General features: G+C 41.6%; 2 protein-coding genes across 3 annotated transcripts in view; one reads left to right on the top strand and one right to left on the bottom strand.

The window, feature by feature from the left end:
• CDK15 (cyclin dependent kinase 15) overlaps positions 1–12,400 on the bottom strand; it is a 155,218-nt gene extending 142,818 nt beyond the window's left edge. For both annotated transcript variants that reach the window (XM_060194133.1, XM_060194129.1), the window contains exon 1: positions 11,513–12,400. The gene's annotated coding sequence lies outside the window, so the exon portion shown is untranslated. The remainder of the gene's footprint in view (positions 1–11,512) is intronic.
• Positions 12,401–12,695: 295 nt separating this feature from the next.
• The window catches only part of ALS2 (alsin Rho guanine nucleotide exchange factor ALS2), a 97,922-nt gene continuing 86,113 nt past the window's right edge, over positions 12,696–24,504 (top strand). The window contains exon 1 of the mRNA XM_060193494.1: positions 12,696–12,822. The gene's annotated coding sequence lies outside the window, so the exon portion shown is untranslated. The remainder of the gene's footprint in view (positions 12,823–24,504) is intronic.

Genomic DNA, 24,504 nt, shown 5'->3' on the forward strand with positions numbered 1-24,504 from the left:
CCACTAGGGAAAGAGAGAGACATGCTGGGAGTATGGATCCACCTGTCATGTTAAGTGGGGAAGCAATTACAGAAGCCAGACCTTCCACCTTCTGCACCCCAAAATGACCCTGGGTCCATACTCTCAGAGGGATAAAGAATAGGGAAGCTGGGAGTTGGGCGGTAGCGCAGCAGGTTAAGCGCATTTAGCTTGAAGTGCAAGGACCAGCATAAGGATCCTAGTTGGGGCCCCAGGCTCCCCACCTCCAGAGGAGTGGCTTCACAGGCGGTGAAGCAGGTCTGCAGGTGTCTATCTTTCTCTCTCCCTCTCTGTCTTCCCCTCCTGTCTCCATTTCTCTCTGTCCTATCCAACAATGACATCAATAACAACAACAATAATAACAACAACAATAATACAATACAGACAAAGGCAACAAAAGGGAAAATAACTAAATGAAAAAATTTTTAAAAAGAATAGGGAAGCTATTAAGGGAGAGATTGGGATACGAAGTTCTGAGGGTGGGAATTGTGTGGAAATGTACCCCTCTTATCCTATAGCCTTGTCAGTATTTCCATTTTATAAATAAAAAAAATTTTTTAAAACCCCCCCCCCCAAAAAACCTGCTTTTTTCTAGGTACCAGAATTCATGGAAAATAATTCATCAATACCTAGGGGTTTTTTTTTCCTTTTTTCTTTCTTTCTTTTTTTCTTTCTCCTTGTGAGCTCTCTTTTTAGTTACCAAGTAGTTCTAAAGTGTTGCCCTTGCTATATTTTCATTAAGAATGCACATTATTTAAATGACTGTCATAAATCAAGTAACATTTGTAAATTAATCCATAAACTAAATCATTATTTACCTTATGGTTTTGGCAGGAAAACACCTTCTAAATGTCAAACTTTCTTGCAAAAACATAGTTGAGACACTATATTTTGGTAGATTGGGTCCTGTATTCTTCAAGTGTTTAAAGCAATTTGCATATTATATATTTTAACAGATAGACAAAAATAGGCCATTTAGTCAAGACTATGGCTGTAATAACAAAAGAAAAAAAAAGTTATTTATAATTGCTCTAGTTGGTCTTTGCTTGAGATAAGAATGCTGTCAATACTGTATGTCAATAGAAACAGTTTTGCCAACAAGTGAGTCAAGGAAAGAGTGAGAGAAGGACAGCATTATTAGACATATATTCCATGTAAATAATTCAGATACAAAAAAAAAACCATTTCATTGTAGGGATAGATAGCATAATGGTTATGCAGAGACTCTCAAGCCTGAGGCCTCAAGGTCCCAGTTCAATTTCCACCCCGACCCCACCACCATAAGCCAGAGATGATCAGTGCTCTGGTAAAAAACAAAACCAAAAACATTTTATTTAAATATGCTTGCATTTTACTCAAGTATGTATGTCCTAGTGGCTGTTTGCATGTCATAAAATAGGACTAATTAATATATGTCTCAGCAATTCTTGTACAGTCATGTGCTTCCATTCTGAAAACAGCAGCTCACACCTGCTTACCTAAATCAGGGGACTAGTCATCTAGCCACTAATTATTTTTTGGTACAAGCTGAGTAGGAGCTTTGCTATTGAAACCATTCCCTCAAATTGCAATATGTCACAGTGAGTCTTTGCCCCTCACTTGGATGATTATCTTCTTGCATGAAGTTCAGCCTTGTAGTTAAGTGCTCCCAGAAGTCAATGAGCTGGGCGGTGACCCTTTTCTGAAACCTCACCCACTTAGAATCTCAGCATCTATTTTTATTTTTAATTTCTTTACTGCAGGATTAATGTTTTACACCAACAGACAGTAAATACAATAGTTTGTACATGCATAAGTTTTCTCAGTTTTCCATATGACAATACAACACACACTAGGTCCTCTGTCACCCTTTCTGACCTGTACTCTCCCCTCCTCCACCATCTATCTCAGAGTCTTTTACTTTGGTGCAATACACGAACTCCAGTTTAAGTTCTGCTTGTGTTTTCTCTTCTGATCTTGTTTTTCAATTTCTGACTGTGAGTGAGATCATACCATATTCATCCTTCTGTTTCTAACTTATTTCACTTAACATGATTTCTTCAAGCTCCATCCAAGATGGGCTGAAAACAGTGAAGTCACCATTTTTAATAGCTGAGTTGTATTCCATTGTGTATATAGACCATAACTTTCTCAGCCACTCATCTGTTGTTGGGCACCTGGGTTCTTCCAGGTTTTGGCTATTACAGATTGTGCTGCCAAGAACATATGTGTACACAAATCTTTTCAGATGGGTGTGTCAGGTTCCTTAGGAGAGAAATTGCAGGGTCATAGGGTAGGTCCATTTCTAGCCTTCTGAGAGTTCTCCAGACTGTTCTCCACAGAGGTTGAACAACTGACATTCCCACCAGCAGTGCAGGAGGGTTCCTTTGACCCCACAACCTCTCCAGCATTTGCTTCTGCTACCTTTTCTGATGCATGACATTCTCACAGGAGTAAAGTAGTATCTCACGGTTGTCTTTATTTCAGCATCCATTTTTAAAACAAAAGAAAAACTTTTTAATTTTTTAAAATATTTATTTATTCCCTTTTGTTGCCCTTGTTTTTTAAAATATGTATTTATTCCCTTTTGTTGCCCTTGTTTTTATTGTTATAGTTATCACTGTTGTTACTGATGTCGTTGTTGTTGGATAGGACAGAGAGAAATGGAGAGAGGAGGGGAAGACAGAGAAGGGGAGAGAAAGATAGACACCCGCAGATCTGCTTCACTGCCTGTGAATCGATTCCCCTGCAGGTGGGGAGCCGGGGGCTCCAACCAGGATCCTTACGTTGGTCCTTGCGCTTTGTGCCACCTGCGCTTAACCCGCTGTGCTGCCGCACGACTGCCAAGAAAAACTATTTTTAAAATCTGTTTTCAGATCAGAAGAAGAAAAATAATCTAATCCAATAAGATGAAAAGTGTCATACAGAAAATGTTATGCATGTACAAATGATTGTATTTTACTGGCGACTGTAAATCATTAATCCCTCAAATAAAGAATTTTTTTTTAAAAAAGCATCATACAGATACATACATGACCTCTGCTTTTTTTTTTTTAATAGTTTTTTACTACTAGTGACTTAATACTGCTTTCAAAATGATAAAATATCAGGAGTCGTGGCGCAATGCACAAGGACTGGTGTAAGGATCCCGGTTCAAGCCCTGGCTCCCCACCTGCAGGGGAGTCACTTCACAAGCAGTCTGCAGGTGTCTATCTTTCTTTCCCCCCTCTGTCTTCCCCTCCTCTCTCCATTTCTCTCTGTCCTATCCAACAATGAAGACAGGCAACAAAAATAACTACAACAATAAAAAACAAGGGCAACAAAAATAACTACAACAATAAAAAACAAGGGCAACAAAAAGGGGAATAAACAAATAAATATTTTAAAAAATATATCAGGAGTATAGCTTCACACTCAAAGTGTGTGTGTGTTTAGCTCACTGCACCCAACACTCAATTTCCTCTGTCCTCACTCTTTCTCCACTAACAACCACCACCTAGTTTGGCGATGTGTGTGTGTGTGTGTGTGTGTGTGTAAGTTTGTTTACAGAGTCTCAGTTTAAATTTTGGTAAGTAGAAAAATATGCACAGATTATAACTCTCAACTCAAATGTTGTGTTTCAAAATACATTCTTATTAATTTATTTTTTTTAATGAGATACAGAATGAAATGTACAGAGAGGGAGAAGAGAGAGAAAGAGAGAGACAGAGACTGAGACCAGAACCCTGCTTAGCTCTGGCTTAGGGTGGTGCTGAGATTAAACCTCCTCCCCACCCTACTTCAATCAATACTGAATTATTGGATCACTAGTTGTTTGAACTGTGTGTTCCACTCACTATTTTTTACTCTTTTCCTACCAAGTTGTTAACTACATTCTTTGAGAGCATGGACTCTTACAAACTTTTCAGATTCCAACAAATTAAAAATGTACATTTTTAATTAAATGATTGTGTATGTGCACTCCCAACATGCCTAGCCCCACACACATGCACACACAGAAGATGGAAGCCCGGGACCAGTCTTCACTTCCTGTTCGGTCACCTATCTGGGTCCTAGCCCTTCACAGTGCTCTCCTTAAGTATTATTCTAGCTTCTACTTCCCACCTGTAATGGTCCTCTTACTTCTCTGTTATCCTCTATCAACTTTTTTTTTTTTTTTGAGCCCTCCTTTTTATCTTAGTCCTGAGCTCTATTAGTACCTTGCACCAGAAGGTGCTGAAATGGGGAGGACAGAGCTTTGGAGTTTGGAGACCTAGACGTGGAGATCTGGATTGAGTTCCTCTGCCACTTACTGAAGTTGGATTAACTTGGGAAAGTCAGCACGCTTCAGTTTCCTCATTCACATTTTAGAAATACTTTATATCTATTATGGGTTGTCTTGAAGATAAAACACGTGTGATAAATTTTCCAAATAATACTAATGTAAACTTGTCTTGATATTACTTACAATTAGCTCAAATATCACTCTCTTCAAGGGTCTGGCTCCATCACCCCCTCTCCAACACAAACACATATCTTGGACTGCGCTAGAGCAGGTAAATTATTGCTCTGAATCCTTTTGATCTTCGAATTCAGTAGGACCTTTGTCTTTTCTAACTTTCAAGCACAAAAAAGTAGTATCATTTTTAAATTCTTCCTAGTGAGCAATCCAGCAAAGAACTAGAATCAGTAACAGTCAAGTTAGCTGGCAGAAGCAAGTTTAATTGCCAGATCGCAATTTTTTTTAATTGCCACCAGGGTTATTGGGGGGGGGGGGTAGGGTGTCAGTGCCTGCATGATGAATCCGCCTCTCCTGGCAGCCAATTTTTAAAGTATTCTTATTTATTTTTACTGAGAGTGCTAGAAAGATACAGAGAGAAAGATAGACAGAGAGAGAGAGAGAAGAGTACCGCTCAGCTCTAAGTTATGATGGTGCTGGGGATTTAACCTGGGACCCCAGAGCCTTAGAAATGAAAGTCTTTTGCATAATCGTTATGCTATCTCCACAACCATTTTTTTTCTTTTTTTTTAGTGAAGACAGAGAGAAACTGAGAGGGGAGGGGGTAATGTAAAGGGAGGAAGAAAGACACCTACAGCACTGCTTCACTGCTTGATGCTTACCCTGTAGGTGGGGACCAGGGCCTTGAACCTGGGTCCTTGTGCATGGTAATGTGCAGGTTCTACTGGTTGTACTACTGTCCATCCCTGAGATCTCAGTTTTATTGAACAGCTACTAAAGTATAAGGCACTGTGCTAGTCTACTGCCAGGGCTTTAAAGTCTAACAAAAGAGTCTAACGTTACATATATGTGTGTAACACAGGCTATGCTGAAAAAAATAACAAAAACATATAAGCTTAACCCAGATTGTGAGCTTCCTATACTGAATCTATACAACATGCATACAGATATGTTTGAGTCACTTCTATTCTTCTTACAAGGTAAGGTTCTTTCCAGTGGGAAATTTTGCTTTCCTATCTTATCATATAAAACATTATCTGTGTTGTTCTAATGCTTGGGTTTTAAATACTTACTCTGTACTTTGATTCCACACCACCTTTTTTTCACTCCAGACAGAAAAAAAATTATTGAAGGAAATGTCTCCTGTTTTCTTTTTAACTCTTCCCAAGAAATCTTCTGTCTCCTATTCTACTGAACCTGTTCTTGTCAATTTGTCTAGATATGGCATTTTTATGGATTCGTCTGGTCTTTGGTTCCTGGAACCCTGAAATCAGTCACACTGTGTTTCAGCAGTGTGTGGAGCTGCTTGTTATTCTTTTTTTTTTTTTAATTTCTTTATTGGGGAATTAATGTTTTACATTCAACAGTAAATACAATAGTTTGTACATGCATAACATTCCCCAGTTCCCATTTAACAATACAACCCCCACTATGTCATTCATCATCCTTCAGGGACCTGTATTCTTCTCCCCACCCACCCGCTGCTTGTTATTCTAATGGTGGAACTTTGGAAGAGGTAGAGTTCCTTGAGTTCAAATTGAGGAGAGAAGTAGAGAACTACAACCACAAAGTGGGGCCCTCATACGCTATGCTGAGCACAGTTTCTTGAGTCTTGAAGGGTCCCCCACCCATTTTCAATTCACTGATCACACATGCCTGGATTGACTTGTGTCTGAGTTACTTAAGAGTTCCCAGTGGGGGAGTCGGGCTGTAGCGCAGCGGGTTAAGCGCAGGTGGCGCAAAGCACACTCTCCATTTCTCTCTGTCCTATCCAACAACGACTACAACAATAAAACAACAAGGGCAACAAAAGGGAATAAATAAATAAAATAAATATAAAAAAAAGAAAACTAAAAAAAAAATTTTTTTTAAAGTTCCCAGTGGTAAATTTTAATAGAGGGTGGGGCTAGATAGCATAATAGTTCTGCAAAGAGACTTGCATGCCTGAGGCTCCAAAGTCCCAAATTCAATCCCCTGCACCACCATAAACCAGAGCTGAGCAGTACTTTGGTTAAAAAAAAAAAAATCTTTTTTAACCTCAATCCTTGGGTTGAAGCAGACAGCTGTGATTTATCTTCCCCACAGGCCTTGTGGACTTTTTAACTAAATTTTTTTTTCCACTTACTCACTGTAATTGAAAAGACAGAGATAAGAAAGAGAAGATCAGATAAGGGAGAGGAGATAAGAGAAGAGAAAAAACTGTGACTCAGAAAGGAAAATGTTTTGTTCACACAGCAGGAAGTGACAGATTGGGAGTGGACTCCAAATTCTCTCCCCTGTTGTCCTGTAGTTAAATGTAGATTCTACCAAGCATCAGAGAGAGGAGCTTCCATGAGAAACCAGAATGAAATCCTTGGTCTTCTGCCCCAGGTAATGAGCTTGTTTCACTTCCAGTTTGGAGCCAAGTACCACTTCTGAGTTAGGAGAATTTCTTCTTTACCCCTTTTCCAACCACTGGCCATCCATGTCTGTACTCACCTGCCACTTAGTGAGTTTCTGAAGAGATCCTAGCTGTATTTTGTTGAGTTTTCAGGTGATTTTTGTTGTTGTCGTTGTTTGTTTTTCCAGTTTATAAGGAGCTATCTGAAATGGTTCCTACTCCATAGCCATGCATCCCCATCTTATGAAATCCAAAGATTTCTTCAGAGAAAGAACTTTCTTACTTTGCTGTTTAGTGACAAACACATCTTTTATCTTGCCACCCTTCTTGACAGCCTCTTTGATTTCTGTGGACACTTTCCAAGTTTACCTCTTACCTCCTTGGGGACTTCTCTGTAGTCACCTTTGCTGACTTCTCTCCTGCTCAACTTCCAAGTTTGGGTGGACCCAGTACGCTGGGACCCAGTTCTTTTCACTTTCCTCCTAGGTGATTTTTATCTAATTCCTTTAGTTTGGGATGGCACTGCAAGAAAATCACTCTCAAATCTCTATCAACAGTTCCAATTTCTCCCAAGTCATCAATTGCCAATCTGACATTTCCATTTGGTTGCCAAAAAGGTATCCCAAAGTTAATTTGTCAGAAGTTGTCTTCAGGAACCAGATCAGATCTTTCTCCTTACTTTTCTCAAGTGCAGAAAAAGGAGTCTCTGTTTAGTTGCTGAAGGAACAAGAAAGCAAATAGCATCCCAACCAAAGTTCACATTTAATTCAACACTAAATTGCTTCAATTGTACTTTCAGAGAATACCTCAAATCTACCTATTAGTCCTATTTCTACTGCTATCACCCTACTCCAAGGTATCATCGATGCCCATCAGGCCTACTAGAATATCTTTACTTAGTTTTCTTATTCCCATTCTTATTCCCTCATAGTCTATTAAGCCAGAGTGAACTTAAACAAGGAAAATGTTACTGATATCAAATCTCATTTAAACATTTCTTTAATATTCTGTATGATCAAGTAGGTTGGGCCCTCCTCAATCGCTATCGAACAGGCCATGGCCGGTGCACCGCTATGTTCCATCGCTGGGGAGCCAGAGACGACCAGAACTGCCCCTGTGGCTCCAGACAGACTAAGACCCACATAGTCAACGACTGCCACCTCTCCAGATTCAAAGGAGGTCTCGAAACTTTACATCAGGCTCAACCTGACGCTGTTGACTGGCTACGGAAGAAGGGCAAACGCTAGAAGAAGAATCAAGTAGGATATACATATGAAGCACCAGACAAAATAAGTCTCTCCTCCTACCTCCTTTGAAACTTTTTAATGAGGGGCAAGAAAGATAAAGGTTTCAGTGCTGTGATCTCTCTCCCTCCTTCTCCCTCTTAATTTTTGCCTCTATCCAATAAAAAAAGAGAACCAAAAATATGGCCACCAGGATCAATGAATTCATTTGGTAGACATGAGGCACTAGCAATAATTCTGATGGCAAATAAATAAATAAATAAATAGTACCAAGACCACAAAATTAGTACATACTGGAGCTGAAATCTGAACCCAGGCATCTGGTTCCTGCACAGACTTTTAGCTGCTACACTACTCTACTCTACCTCTTGGTAGAACCCAACCACCATCTGTTTATTCTCTCCCTTTCCCTCGTTTCAGTTGTTGCTGCAAAATCAGCGACTCACAAATTTGGTGATTTAAAGTAACAAGTGATTACATTTATTTATTTATTTATTATTTTTTAACTAGAGCATTGGTCAGCTCTGATTTGTGGTGGTATAGGAGATTGAACCTGGGACTTTGGAACCTCAGGCTTGAGTCTCTTTGCATAACCGTTATGCTATCTACCCCTACACACCACTTGATTATTTCTTAGAAAATTAGCTCAGCAATTCCAGCAGAGCTAATCCAGACTAGGTTATTCTGCACTACTTGGCATTGGCTAGATGCTGCCAGTTTTTTTTTTTTTTAATATTTATTTATTTATTTTCCCTTTTCTTGTTGTTTTTAATTGTTGTTGTAGTTATTATTGTTGTTGTTACTGATGTCATCGTTGTTGGGGAAAAAAATAGCCTCCAGGAGCAGTTTATTAATGGTGCAGGCACGAAGCTCCAGCAATAACCCTGGAGGCAAATAAATAAATCAAAAAGGAAAAAGAAAAGAACAATGAAAACTACACACTTTTTAACATTACAAAATTAAAAAAAACAAGTAAAGATGAATATACAGACAATATTTGTAGGTTGGGGCAAAAGCATAATGATTATCCAACGAATTTTTTCATGTCTGAGGCTCTGAAAACCCAGAATCAGTCTTCAGTCCCCAGCACCAACATAAGCGAGAGCTGAGTAGACCTCTGGTTAGAAAACAACAACAAAACCTGGATTTGTAAAGGTACAAATTCAAACAGTGCTAAATGGTACAAAGAGACTTTTCTCTCCCATCTCTGTCCCCTCTTCCAGTTTCATTCACTTTTGTATTTCTTAAAATGAATACACTCATAGATGAAGAGGATATATATGCTCTCTCTTACTCTTTCTCTGCCCTGTCCTCTCATGAAAAGACGCCCATAACCTAGGTAAGGATCCCAGTTGGAGCCCCCGGCTCCCCATCTGCAGGGGAGTCGCTTCATAGGCGGTGAAGGAGGTCTGCAGATGTCTATCTTTCTCTCCCCATCTTTGTCTTCCCCTCCTCTCTCCATTTTTCTCTGTCCTATACAATGATGAACAACATCAACAATGGCAATAATAGTAACCACAACGAGGCTACAACAACAAGGGCAACAAAAGGGGAAAAAATGGCCTCCAGGAGGGGTGAATTCATGGTGCAGGCACTGAGCCCAGCAATAACCCTGGAGGAAAAAAAGAAGAAAAAAAAAAAAGACACCCACATAACACAAAATTGAAAGACTGCTATATAGCGCATATGCAACTTAGCATCTATGTTCTTTTTACAACCTAACCTCCAGATGATTCTAAATCAATACATATAGATCATGTGCATGATCTTTATTTTATTTTTAAATATTTATTCATTAATTTGTGAGAAAGAGAGGGGTAGAGAAAGGAGGAGGAGGAGGGAGGGGAGGAGGAAGAGGAGGAAACCAGAGCATCATTATGGCACATGAGATGCTAGAGAATGAACCCAAGGCTTCTTGAGAGTCCAATGGTTTACCCATCGTACCACCTCCCAGGTCACCTATTGTGCCTTTTTAAAAAAAAATTTATTTACTGGGGGATTAGTGTTTTACCATCAACAGTTAATACAATAGTTTGTACATGCATAACATTCTCCAGTTTTCCACATTGCTGGGAAATTGAGCAGATGCAGTCACAGCGGCCATGTTGTCCCCTCATTGCATTGTCAATTCCCCAAGATAGTTGGAGTGCTTTGTTTACTCCTCCCCCTTCCCATTATCCTATCCCCAAGTGCCTTGTTTCCTAGCCAATCATGTCCCATAAAAGCCCTTCTTCTTCCGCCCTGGCTTTTCACCTCAGTGAAAGGAAGGGTGCTGCGTGTAGAGGCCATTTTTGCTAGCTCCACGTGGCCCAAACTCTTGTACTCTCACTCAACTCTGAGGTGCCTGCGAATAAAGAATTGTGTTCCCTCACCCCACACCCCTCCGGATCTCCTCTTTCTCTCTCTCCTCCCTGTGGTAGCCTGACACCACATAACAATACAACCCCTACTAGGTCCTTGCCATCGTATTCCAGCACATGAACCCTAACCCCCCCCACACACCAGAGTCTTTTACTTTGGTGCAATACACTCTTATTTTGCCTTTTTTAGTGTAATTGTTGGATTGAGCCCAAAGCCTCACCCATAATAAGGTTGTATTCTACTGCTGAGACACCTCACCAGCCCATTTTTTAAATGAGGGTGGGAGAAGGGGTATAAGCTTTCAACACTGAGAAAGTTCCACATTACTAGTCCACTATCCATAGATTTTTTACTTATTTTTTTCTTCATTGCTCTTATGTGGTTCCAGGGATTAACCTAGTGCTTCATGCATACAATGCACACACTCTACCAATAAGCCACTTCCTTGGACCATATTCTTCTTTTAAGTGGTTGCATAAAACAGTTCTATTCTTAGGAAATATTATTGAATTCCAAATTTAAGCAATGACTACTGGTTTCTAAAAACATAAAAAAGGAGAAGTTGTAGAATGGAATGGGGAATATTGGGATAGCAGACAGTAGAAGTAGGTTGCAAATAAAAGGAGGATAAAGGAAAAAGAAGATAGGATAAGCAGCAATAGTCTTATCTAGTAACGTGAGAATAACTTACTCTTTAAAAATGCATTAAAGAAGGGCTGGGATACAGGAGTAGACAGCATGATGGCTATGCAATAAGACTCTCATGCCTAAGGCCCCAAGGCCCCAGGTTCAGTCCCCAGTCCCACCATAAACCAGAGCTGAGAAATGCTCTGGCATAAAATTTAAAAAAATAAAACAAAAAGGCTGGGGAGATAGCTTAATGGTTACACAAAAGACTTTCATACCTGGGGCTCCTAGGTCCCAGGTTTAATCCCCACACCACCAAAAGCCTGAGCTCAGCAGTTCTCTGGTCTTCCTCTTTGCACCTCTCATTAAAATAAAAGAAATATTTAAATAAAAGAAAATACACAAAGGAGAAGAAAGAAAAATCTGTACGGGGAAAGGATCTTAATTTCAGGTGGAGGGACTCACCTTGAGAAGACCACCGTCCAAGGAGAAAGGGTCAAGAAAAGAAGCCCGGGGTTGCAGGTAAGTTTTGTAAAAGTGGCTTGTGGGTGTTATGGAACGCCGTCCTTGATGATTCCATTTCCTTAAAAAATGCACAAGGCAGTTTTCATTTGTTTACTTTTACCAAGGGAGGGCCGAGGCGGTTCATTAAGAAGTTAGGAGACTGCATTAGTTGAGAATGTGGATAGGGATAGGAGATTCTGAGCAGCAACGGTTAAAGGACAAAGGACTGTTTTCGTTTTTGCAAGATTGCCTGGTCACATGAAAGATGCTTTCAAAGTTGGACACCTTTGTTTTGCAGTGTTACTGTTCTCAGGGCTTTGCGATTTCCAGGACTGGTGCAAGGGTGGGTTAGATTGTTGCATACGAATGTTTTTGCAGATGAGAGGAGGACCCATGAGGCAAGTTAAGTTTAAGTACTGGTGAATATGATAGAATATGTATGCATTGGAGCTTCAGACACAGGCTGCAACCTCTGCATTGGTCTGAATACAAATCTGCAGAATGAGTGACTGCACACTTGCAGTTTGCATCCTCTGTGCGCCAAGAGAGACAGCTCCAAAAAATATTTCTGAGAGGATTTAGGAGGTGTGAGTCTAGTTGGGTTACAAGCCAGCAGCCATGCAACTGAGCTGGGCAAACACCGTACTGGGGAGCTCTGTGGATCCTAGGCAAGGCCAATCTTTCCTTTCTTTCCCACGTTGCAGCTATGCAATGAAAACACTAGGCGGCCTCTGGGGCCCACCGGAGAGGCGGCGTGGTGATGACGTCATTATCAGGGGCGGGAAGGGGAGCGCCCAACGTTTGGTTTAGTTCGGAGACAGTTTGAAGATGTTTTTACCTTTCCACTGTATAGAGTAGCGAGCTGATCCTCATAACTCTCTCACTTGTAGGTGGCAACCTAATGACCGTAACAGCCAACTATTCTCGCTTCCATGTGTTAGCAGGGAAGCGCGCAGGTAGTTAGGTCCCGACGCCGCCTGGTGACGGCTTTGGAGGCCCCGCCCTCGTGGAGGAAGGAGGGAATGTTTCTAAAGAAGGTTGTCCGCAGCGCCAAGGTCTCTTGAGCAATTTTGATCCCTATCGTTCGCCGTCGAAAGCTAATCACGCCCACCTCTGGTTTAGTCCTCGCCTACCTGCGCAGTCCTCAGCGGCTCGGCAGTCCCGCCTCCTGCCGGGAAGCCCCGCCTCCCGTGAATCAGCTGATCTCTCGGACCGGCCGGGCTGCCAATCTCGCGCCAGGAGCAGACGCGGTGCTGCCGGCGGATCGTCAGGTGAGCGGGCTCGGGTCCGGCGTGGCGCCTTCCCCCCCCAGGACTGGTCAATCGCGATCTCTCGCGTTCAGAAGGAGGGGCTCCCGGGGCGAGGCGGAGGCACAGGCCGAGGCCCGGGGACGCGCGGCGGGGACGGACCCGTGGAGACGCAGCCCGCGGTGCCCGCCCTCGGCTGTGCTGCCCGCCGCCGTGCCTCCCGCACCCGGCCGGTCCCGTGCCGCCCCGCATGTTCCCTCCCCGGAGCCCGGGCTGCGGGGCTGGAGCGGGCCCCAGCGGCTGGGGCTGCTTGGAAAGGCGATAGCGGGGAAAGAAGGGGGAGAAAGGAAAAAGACTTGAATATTCAGAACTGGCAGTGTGTCCACATCGGTCGGTTTTCAACCGACACATGGGGGGTGCAGAGTTGTGAGAAGTGAGGGCTGGGCGGGGGCCCAGCATCGAGCTTTTCCGGAAACTCTGCCCGAGGCGCCGAGTCCCAGGTTCAAGCCCCTGCCCCACCTTAAACCGGAGCTGAGCAGGGCTCTGGCTAACATGAAGTTTAAGATCTTTATATAAAAAGGAGCTGGAGAAACAGTACGGTGGTTTTGCAGTGACTTTCACAGCTAAGGCTTCAAAGTCTCAGGTTCAAGCCCCCCTGCACCACCATAAACCAGAGCTGAGCAGGGCTCTGGCTAAAATGAATTTATTTTTTTGTCTCCAGGGTTATTGCTGGGACTCGGTGCCTGCACTACGAATGCACTACTCCTGGAGGCTATTTTTTCCCCCCTTTTGTTGCCCTTCTTGTTACTGCTGTCGTTGTTGGATAGAACAGAGAGAAATGGAGAGAGGAGGGGGAGAGAAAGATAAGACACCTGCAAACCTGCTTCACCGCTTGTGAAGCGACTCCCCTGCAGGTATCCTGATGCGGGTCCTTGCACTTCATTCCATATGCCCTTAACCCGCAGCACTACCTCCCGGCTCCCTAAAATGAAATTTAAGATCTTTTGAAAAGGAGCTGGGGTGGTCCAGGAGGTGGCGCAGTGGATAAGACATTGGACTCTTAGCATGAGGTTCTGAGTTCAATCCTTGGCAATACATGTACCAGTGTGATGTCTGGTTCTTTCTCTCCTATCATTTCTCATGAATAAATAAATTTTAAAAAATCTTAAAAAAAAATGGATCTGGGGAAGCAGCATGATGGTTTTGCAAATGACTTTCACAGCTGAAGCTCTAAAGTCCCAGGTTCAATCCCCTGAAACACCATAAACCAGAGCTGAGTAGGGCTCTGGTTAAAAGATAAAAATAAATAAAAAGTAGAGGCTGGAGAATAACAGTCGGGAGGCTGTCAGAGAAGTGGCCCGAGGTGGGTGCTGGTACCCTGGGTGAAGACCAAGTACTTGGAGCAGGACAGTTGCTGGGGTTTTGGTGACAGGAATGGAAAAATCACACTGAAGTGGCGGATTCAAGTAGGATTTCCTTTCTTACTCTTTCTTTTTCTCCTCCTCCTCCTGGCAGAACACAAATACAGATCCTTTTCGTTTTTTTGTTTTTTTTTGGTGTTTGTAAGTGTTCTTAAGTAGGCTTGACAAATTTGCATCAAGTGAGTTTTATTCTGAACAGTCACAGAAGTTCAGCAAGCCCATTTGCCTTCTTTTAAATATTTTTTAATACTTACTTATTATTGGATAGAGACAGAGTAATTGAGAGGGGAGGGGAAGATAGAGAAGGAAAGAGGTGGGGAGACACCTGCAGCCCTGCTTCACCACTTGTTAAGCTTTTCCCTTGCAGGTAGGAACCCAGGGCTTGAACCCTGATTCTTGCACACTGTAATGATTCTTGCACTCAACCAGGTGAGCCACTACCTGGCCCTACCTTTTTATTATTATTATTTTTTTAATTTATCCTAAGTGCAAACAACTTGGAGTGACCATTTGACTTGAGTTAATGAGTACTTAAGGGATTTAAAGCAGTGGGAAATTTGCTGTTGCAGTAAGTTGCAGTATTTTGAGTTTAGAAACATAGGCATAGTGGTTAAGATCCTAGGCTTTTGAAAATGTACATACCTGGACTAAGGTTCACTTCTGTCTTTGACTTTGGGCAGGTGACTTAACATCACTCTCAAGTTTCTTATCTCTAAATTAATGGTGAAAGTATCTTCTCTAAAATGTACCTTTGTACTTTATGGTTCATATATTTACCACACTGCTAGCACATGCATGGTCATCTTAGCTTTTTTTTTTTTTTTAAAATGATTCATTCTTCTGTCTTACCATGTAGAGTCAGTGCTCATAGTTGTAGCAAGAAAGGTTTAAAGCTCTCCTAGTATTCCCCGTCCCCTTTTTGGCTTATGGTGGTGCTGAGTATTGAGCCTGGGACCTCAGTGCTTCAGACATGAAAATCTTTTTGCATAACCATTACTCTGTCTCAAAATTGTTTCATAATACAAGTTTATTCTGCTATCTAAAAGTAAACTATTCCTGTTATTTAGTATTACTATTTTGGGAGTCCAGAAATACTATGACCATTAGTGTATATGGAAAAAATATTTGAACATTACCTGATTCCAAAAATAACCTATCAAATGATAGCAAACAGGAGTGCTCTGCTCTTGAATAGTTGCATAAACCTGCATTGGCATTTGCAAAGATAGAGAAAGTAAAGTATCAGACAGGTCATTTTGGAAGAATTATTTGAGTGACAATACTTGCATCTCACAGTCCTTAACTAGATGTCAGCAATGGGAACTGTAATCCCTTCTCTCCAAAGAGCCTTTTGGAATTCTGATTGTCATTTGAAACACATTGGGCATTTTGGTTAAGGAGTGTACAGTGTGTTATTTGCACTGATGCTTTCAGGGCAGTGGCTCAGCAGATAGAACACAGGACTTAACATGGCTGAGGTCCCAGCAGCACCTAGTTCAGAGTCGCCCTCTGGCGTGTATGTGTCCTCTTTCTGTCCTTCAAGACATATAAAATAAGCATATTTATATATGACTTCACTGAGACCTAGTGTTGTTTGTTTTTTTTGTAGTAAGAAAATTGACTCCTGTCTTTATGAAAAATAGGGGTTTGATGCAGCATTACTGCATTCAATTAGCAAAGTACTTCCAGAGACTATGACTGATTGGAAAACAAAAAATCTGTAATATTGTAATAATATAAAACTAGGTGAGATGTGAATTGAAAACTTAGGAGGTGGGAGCTGGGTGGTAGCACAGTGGGATAAACACATGGCACAAAGTACAAGAACTGGCGTAAGGATCCCGGTTTGAGCCCCCGGTTCCCCACCTGCAGGGAGGTTGCTTCACAGGTGGTGAAGCAGGTCTGCAGGTGTCTATCTTTCTCTCCCCTTCTCTGTCTTCTCCTCCTCTCTCGATTTCTCTCTGTCTTATCCAACAGCAATAACAACAACAGTGATAAACAACAAGGGCAACAAAAGGGGAAAAATAGCCTCCAGGAGCAGTGGATTTGTAGTGCAGGCACCAAACCCCAGCGATAACCCTGGAGGAAAAAAAAAAAAAAAGAAAACCGAGGAGGTGGTCCTGGGAGGTAACAACCTGTTAGAACACCAATTTCATTACTGAGATCCCCCAAAGTTGCAGGCTCCGTTCCCAGCACCGCCTTACACTAGAGCTGAGTAGCACTCTGGTTACTCCCCTCCCTGCCCTATCCCCATCTGGAGTAATAAATCAATCTCTAAATATCAGTCGTTGCCATGACTCCATTCTGTGGATAGTGACTTGACAGCACCTGAGCTTCCCCATTGTGGTAGCAGCACCCCCATGTGGTGAACCAGGGACCTGATCCCAGGTTGTGCATATGGCAAAGCAGGTGTCTCCCCCCCTTCCCCAACTTCTATTCAGCCCTAATAAATCTTTAACAAAAAAGGAAAGATATAGAGTGTTGCTTTTTGATGTCATGTGAAAATAGATCTGATTTGATGTCTTATGAGATTCAGCCCCTTTCTCAGACACTTGGAGCAATACCGTGAGAATTTTTAAATTTTTTTATATTTATTTATTTTCCCTTTTGTTGCTCTTGCTTTTAGTTATTGTTGTTGATGTCGTTGTTGGATAGGACAGAGAAATGGAGAGAGGAGGGGAAGGTAGAGGGGAAAGAGAAAGATAAACACCTGCAGACCTGCTTCACCACCTGTGAAGCAACTCCCCTGCAGGTGGGGAGCTGGGGACTCGAACCAGGATCCTTATGCTGGTCTTTGTGCTTTGCACCATGTGCACTTAACCAGCTGCGCTACCACCCAACTCCCCAACCGTGAGAATTTTAATAGCTTCTCAGTCATCCCTTTATAAATTTGTACTATTAGACCTACCACATATCCCAATTGTGTTGGAATTACAGATTTTCCCTATAGAGTTTCTTCCTCTTTTTAAAAATATTTTATTTATTTATTGGATAGACACAGAGAAATTGACAGGGAAGGGGAGAGAGAGTTGAAGAGAGTAAGAGAGATACCTGCAGCACTGCTTCACTGCTTGGGAAGTTTCACTTCTGCAGGTGGTGATCAGGGCTTGAACCCAAGTCCTTATTCATTGTAATGTGCACTTCAGTGGGGTGTGCTACCACCGTGTCTCAGTTTTTTCATTTTAATATTTTTTTCTCTGTAACCCTTTTCTATAGTGATGACAAAATAATTCAGTCATCAGTATTACCACGAGAGAATAGATTTTGTAGTGCATCAGTCTAAGAAAAGGTAGGGTAAGGCATACAACAGCCAAAACTGTATTTTTTTTTTTAGTATCACATTTCTTTTTTTGTAATTTTTTTAAAAAGATTTTTATTTATTTATTAATGAGAAAGATAGGAGAGAGAGAGAACCAGACGTTACTCTGGTACATGTACTGCCAGGGATTGAACTCAGGACTTCATGTTTGAGAATCCAATGCCTTATCCACTGCACCACCTCCTGGACCGCTGTAAAATTTTTTAAATCATCTTTATTTATTTATTGGATAGAGACCACCAGAAATTCAGAGGGGGGTGGTGATAGGGAGAAAGACAGAGACACCTGCAGCCCTGCTTCACCACTCAAGAAGCTTTCCCCCTGCAGTGAGGACTGGAGGCTTGAACCTGCGTCCTTGCACATTATAACATGTGTGTTCATCCAGGTGCCCCACCACCCGACTCCGGCCGGCATTTATTTTCTCATCCCTTCTCCTATTCCTCTCTTTACTCAATAGTTCTGTGTTTACATTTTTTTGATGTAAACATGACACAATTAGCAGAACAGCTGAACAACTGGTACTGTAGCTGAACTAATTGGCCTGTGGCTAGAGCAAAAATATTTATGTCAGCAAAATTACATATGGGCTTTTCTGGGCTCTTGAAGAATTACTGCCAGTGAATTGTACCCAGAGAGAACATCAGCTTTATTTTCATTAGTTCCACAAATTCATTAACACAAGTTTCTGGTAAGTATTACATGCCATTTAAATATATTTTTTCTTCCAAGTCATCATACAGTTCTTCAGTTCATGTGAATTCTCTCTCTATAAAGAAGCATGAGTGGAATCACTTCCATACAATACTGTTTTTCATCCACACCTAAATTTTAGTTCAATTGAGTTCTTAACTAAACATGGGATGTTTGCCCAAGCAAACATACATCAAAGATAGCAGCGTTTAAAATAGTAGCATTGTAGAGCAAACCATTTGCACAGTCGTAGGAAGGTAGTCAAATGCTGCTTTACTCAGCCAGTGGATTATTGCTCTCTAGTAAAAAAAAAAAAAAAAATGAATGAACTAAATCTATGCTTGTCACTAGCTCAGGGTTCCAATAAGCACTGTGGATTAAAAAAAAAAAAGTGGGAGTCCAACGTTAGCACAGCGGGTTAAGCACAGGTGGTGCAAAGCACAAGGACCAGCGTCCCAGTTCAAGCCCCCTGCCTCCCCATCTGCAGGGAGTCGCTTCACAGGTGCTAAAGCAGGTCTGTCTTTCCCATCTCTTTCTCTCTGTCCTATCCTAGAATGACATCATCAGTAACAACAACAGTAATAACTACAACAGTGAAACAACAAGGACATCAAAAGGGAATAAATATTTAAAAGAAACAAGTTGCCAACGCATGTACACAATATTACGTAAAGTTTCAAAACAACATAGCATACACTACTTATTGATACATATGTATCTAAAGAAAGTACATGAAACTAAGAGAAAACATGGAAATTCGACTCATAGGCTTTAGAAATGGTGACTAACTGGAGCAGGAAGGTTTGGCTAGAGCACCTGCAGTAACTTTTCCCCCCATTTTTGTTGCCCTTGTTATTGTTATTGTTGTTGCCATTGCCCTTGTTATTGGATACAACAGAGAGAAATCGAGAGGAAGGGAAGACAGAAGGGGAGAGAAAGATAGACACCTGCAGACCTGCTTCACCACCTGTGAAGCGACCCCTCTGCAGGTGGGGAGCTGGGGGCTTTAACCGGGATCCTTGTGCAGGTCCTGGAGTTTCACACCATGTGTGCTTAACCCACTGTGCTGCTGCCCAACCCCCTTGGACAACTTTCTTTTAAAGAGAACTGGAGCAAATTTGAAAATAGGTTGGTGCCTGTTAAAATTGAGTGATGGAGGGGACCAAAAATAGCTCACCTGATAGAGCGCATGCTTTACCATGCTGAAGGGCCCAGGTCACAGGCCTCAGCCCCCACGGTGTACTGGGGCACATGTCCACGCTCTCATTATTAGTAACAGATTTATATATGATTTCTGTATGAGTGAGATATGGTTTGATCTAGCACTTTAAAAGTCCTGTCTGTCCATGACTCTGGAGGCAGCACAGCTGTGGGGTGAGCATGAGTTCCCAACTTCAGCCCCCAGTATTGTGTATGCTGGAGTGCTGCTTTGGTTCTCCTTTCCCTCTCTCTCTATTTTCTATGTATAATCAGTGCTCTATATGCTGTCTTTTTCTTTAAAAAAATATATATTATCTTTATTGATATGATAGAGACAGTCAGAAATCAAGAGGGTATAGAGAGGGAGAGAGACACCTGCAGCCCTGCTTCACCACTCGAAAAGCTTTCCCCCTACAGGTAGGGACTTGGGGCTCAAACCTGGGTCCTTGTGCACTGTAACATGTGCTCTCACCCAGGTGTGCCATTGCGTGGCCCATCCCATACGCTCTCTTTATTTTACTTTCTAGTCTCAAAGTAGTAGACTGAAAACATAGTTTCTGTCTCCCTGAAATAGGGGGGGTGGGAAGTCTGTTGCAGTCTCACTGAACAGAATTTTTCCAGGAGAGAAGACAGGCTAGCTGTTTAGTCAGTTTTGCTTTGATGTCTGCCTTGTGCTTCTGGAAAAAATGCTTTTCTTTAGAGCTGAGGATTGATTATTCTTAAACGGCTTCAGGGGGATATATGTTCTAGTTACTCTTGGGAAATGCAGGTCTACTGTGATCCTGAAATCTCAGAACAATGGGGGAGGATGTATCATCAAAACCCTGAAGGGAGTTTTTTTTTTTTTTAAGTTTTATTTATAAAAAGGAAACACTGACAACACCATAGAATAAGAGGGGTACAATTTCCACCACCAGAACTCCATATTCCATCCCCTCCCTTAATAGCTTTCCAAAGCGCAAGGACAGGTGTAAGGATCCCAGTTTGAGCCCTGGTTCCCCACCTGTAGGGGAGTCACTTCACAGGTGGTGAAGCAGGTCTGTAGGTGTCTTTCTCTCCCCCTCTCTGTCTTCCCCTCCTCTCTTCATTTTTCTCTGTCCTATCCAACAACGAAGACAGACAACAATAGTAACTACAAAAAAAAAAAAAACACAAGGGCAACAAAAAGGGATTAAATAAATAAATAAATATTTTAAAAAATAATAAGGGAGTCAAACTGGAAGGGCCCAACTTTGCTAGTTTCAATTAGCTATCTTAAGGTTTACTGCTGCCTCCCATATATAATGATGGAGAGCTACCATTCCAGTCAGAGTGTAGAACTTACTAGTATATAAACTCCATATGGTCAGGGACCTGATTGTTTCTATAAGTCTAGTCTGTTTACAAATATTTATAGCAGGACTGTGGTAGACAAGCTGGGATATAATAAAAAATAATAAAAAAATAGTGTATTTTTGGTTGCCATGGATGTTCTAAACAAGCACATCTGCAACACAGGCAGAAAAAATGAAGAAAAATTATAGAGTTGTTAGAATTTAAGTGTACTTATGTCTTACAAGTTTGTCCTTCACTATTCTGAACTTTTTAAAAATATTTTTTTAAATTATCTTTATTGGATAGAGAGAACCAGAAATTGAGAGAATGGAGGGAGATAGAGAGGGAGAGAGACAGAGATATCTGCTGCCGTGCTTTATCACTCGCAAAGTTTTCCCCCTGCAGATGGGGCGGGGGCTTGAACCCAGGTCTGTGCTCATTGTGACATGTGCACTCAACCAGGTGAGCCATCACCCGGCCCCTGTTCTGAATTCTTATGGCAGAAAGGCTTTATACAAAGAATGGAGCTTACCAGAAATGACCATAGAATCCTATACCTTATAATTTTCTCTTTGCATTTGGGTCCACTAACACATTTTATTTCTGTTCTGCCTGGTCCCTAAAGGGATTTAAGGCAGCTTGCCAAAATTCATCACAGCAGAAGAGGTGGAGTACGTGGAGCCAGGAGTGAGGGCACACACTGCAGACGCGCCATTCTATGAAACTTTTCTGTTTCTCCATGAAACCCATAATCCTGCTTGTTTCTGTACATGCTGACACTTTTGATCTTTTAAAAATGTAAACTCTCCCTCCCATGAGAGGGCCAGTACATGCTTTCGATGGCATCCTCTCTCACTTTGTGTAGGCCTTTGGGTCTGCCCTCTGTCCTGGTCTCCTTTGCAGCTAGTATCAGTGTCATTGTCAGGCAGACATGTCTAGCTCTGGGTCCACTTTTTCTTTCCCTACCCCAAAAGTATCGTGCCTACACACTATTTGCATAGAAATCCCCACCCCACCCCTTACAATCAATCTACCACCATCTGATTTCAGTCCCCTACACATCAGTGAAAGTGTAGCCAAGCCCAGCAGTGATGTCTGTGTTAGTGCATTCCACAGACACTTTCCAGTTTGCATTCTGCAAGACCAGCAGCATCTTGGTTAGCTGGCTGTGTTGTGGTGATAACCACCTTGTGCTGCCCGTTCAGTCCTCCCTCCAGGAAGCACTGTGCTTTAATTTTATGTGCCCACTCCAGACTCATGTTTCTGCTGTCTCTGAGACCGTTTCTCACCTCTGTCTTCTTTACTTGCTTCTCATCCTATCCATCTTCTAGGTGTGGAAACTCCCTATAATATATCCTATGCCTTTTTATTTTCATAACACATACCCAGTGATATTCATTGACTGGATTTCAAATATTACTCAAAATTACTCAAATTTACCCAAATTTATGTCAATAAATGAGACTTTTGGAACATTATACTCATGCATTTGCTCATCTGATAATGTACTCTTCGCATCTTGAACTTGAAATTAAAAAAAAAAAAAAACCTTGTTGTATTGCACCAAAGTAAAAGACTCTGGGGTAGGGGGAGGGATCATGTCCTGGAGCATGATGACAGAGAAAGTCCTAGTGGGGGTGGAATTGTTATGTGGAAAACTGAGAAATGTTACACATGCACAAACTACTGTCAAATGCAAACTATTAATGCCCCCAATAAAGAAACAATAATAAAAAACCTTAAAAGAATCTTATCTTGGATTTCAGATTCTCCTTTACTCTTTTTTTAAATGTTTTTATTTATTTATTATTAGATAGAGACAGAGAGGAATTGAGAGGGGAGAGGGAGAGAGACAGAGAGACACCTGCAGCTCTCTTCACTGTTAATGAAATATTCCCCCTGCACGTGGGGACCAGGAGCTTGAACCTGCAACCTGTGCGCTTGAACTGCAACTGTGCGCTTAGCCAGGTGTGCCATCACTTGGTCCCTTGTCCCTTACTATTATCCTGTATCTGTAAATGGCACCAACACCACATAGTTGGTCAGAGTTGCACATAAAGGTTGTTTTTTGATACCGCCTTTGTTATTGTCTATTTCTTATGTCAAAGACATCACCAAGTCCTAATTCTAGGACAGAGTTTCTCATTTATCTACTCCTTGCTCTTCCACCAAAATTGGAAGCCTTTTATGAAATTAAAGATCCCAGCCTTCTTTCCTCTACTGGGAAGATGAAGATGAGTCTACTGAGTATTCACATTGAGAATTTCCCTTTGACGACTGCATGTTCATAAAATTAATTTAAAAACTTTTGAAATACATGTAAATCATTGCTATTAAAATAAACTGTAAAATGTCTATGGGATGTTTTGTAAGTGATGCAACATCCTAGTTTCTTCTAAGATGAAGCTGATAAAAATATTTAAAAGAAGGGGCCGGGTGGTGGCACACCTGGTTGAGCGCACACGCTACAATGCACAAAGACCCAGGCTCGAGTCCCAGTCCCCACCTGCAGAGGGGAAAGCTTCACGAGTGGTGAAGCAGTGCTGCAAGTGTCTCTCTGTCTCTCTTCCTCTCTATCCCCCCTTCCCTCTTGATTTCTGGCTGTCTCTATCCAATAAATAAATAAAGATAATTAAAAAAATTTTTAAAAAATATTTAGAAGATTAAAAAAAAACTAAATGGATTTTAATTTTCCTCACCTGGATTGTGCACCTGCTTTTTAATGTCTAAGGCCCAGGTTCAAGCCAAACCTTATGACACTGGTGGAAGTTTTGATGCTGTGGTGACTTTCCTTCTCTCTATCTCTGCTCCATCTCTGTCTCTCTCACTCTCAATATATTTGAAAAAGTCAACCTGGGGAGAAACCTGGTGATAACAAAAAGAAAAAAAACAACTAAGTGAACTAAGTGGAAGACAGTTAAAGATTTGGGGGTCCTTACCAACAATGGTGGGAGCTTTAGAATACAGTTTTCCGGCCCCTTTCTTGAAATACTTACAGTGACACTTTTCAGTGTCACCCCATAATCATATTAACATTTCTGTAGCAAAGCAGAGGCATACTTACACAAACGCTATATAAGCTAAATAACTACACATTAAAATCCTACTTGTTAGACAAGTCCAGGTCAGATGTTGCCATCAAGAGAATTAGGAAAGCCTCTTAGTCTTCAGTTTTTTAGGCTGTTGGATTTCTGGTTAAGGTATTGTGGACCAGTAGCTAAGTTTGTGACTATTCTTTCTAGCAATGATTTGAAGAATTGGACCTTATTTTTTTTTAATTTTTTTAAAAGACTTTCTTTTTTTATTTTATTTTATTTATTTATTCCCTTTTGTTGCCCTTGTTGTTTTATTGTTGTAGTTATTATTGTTGTTGTCGTTGTTGGATAGGACAGAGAGAAATGGAGAGAGGAGGGGAAGACAGAGAGGAGGAGAGAAAGATAGACACCTGCAGACCTGCTTCACCGCCCGTGAAGCGACTCCCCTGCAGGTGGGGAGCCGGGGTTCAAACCGGGATCCTTATGCCAGTCCTTGTGCTTTGCGCCACCTGCGCTTAACCCGCTGCGCTACAGCCCGACTCCCCTGGACCTTATTTTTTAAAGGATTCCCTTTAAATTAAAAAAAATTTTTTTTCTTTCTTTTTGTTTATTTATTATTGGATAGAGACAGAGAAATTGAGAAAGGAGGGGTAGACAGAGAGGGAAAGAAACAGAGACACCTGCAGACCTGCTTTACCACATATGAAGCTTTCCCCTGCAGGTGGGG

The sequence above is a fragment of the Erinaceus europaeus genome, chromosome 7, assembly GCF_950295315.1.
Source record: "Erinaceus europaeus chromosome 7, mEriEur2.1, whole genome shotgun sequence".
Lineage (NCBI taxonomy): Eukaryota > Metazoa > Chordata > Mammalia > Eulipotyphla > Erinaceidae > Erinaceus > Erinaceus europaeus.